Source organism: Pteropus alecto, unplaced genomic scaffold (genome assembly GCF_000325575.1).
Source record: "Pteropus alecto unplaced genomic scaffold, ASM32557v1 scaffold113, whole genome shotgun sequence".
NCBI classification, from domain to species: domain Eukaryota; kingdom Metazoa; phylum Chordata; class Mammalia; order Chiroptera; family Pteropodidae; genus Pteropus; species Pteropus alecto.
In genome coordinates, this window is record NW_006433949.1 from 5,959,529 (window position 1) to 5,959,962 (window position 434).

Below are 434 nucleotides of genomic sequence, written 5' to 3' on the forward strand. Positions count from 1 at the left end.
CGCCGCCTCAGCCGGGGTCCCCCCGCAGAGTCCCCGCGGGCTCGGAGGCGCTCAGCCGCACTGCATTGTGGGAACAGGGAGCGGAAGCGAAGGGTTCGGAGGAGCAAAAGGAATCCTCTTAAAGGGGACGCGGCTGCGAGGACTGCGCGTGCGCGCAGGCCGGCACCCGCTGAGGTGCCGGTGGGCCCCTGGGCGTTGAAACCGAGAACACGGAGTCTGACGAATTGGGTTCAGTTCTCAAAGGCAATTCATTCACCAGCTGCATGGATGTAGGCAAGTGACTGAGGCTCCCTGGGCCTCAAGTTTTCTGCCTCTGTAGCGCTGCCTACCTCACAGGCGTTTGTGAACACTCACTGAGTTGACGCGGGTAGCGCCCACAGTGGGCCCCGCGGGCTGTCACTCTGCATGCGGGGCCTCGGAGGGAGGGAGCCAGG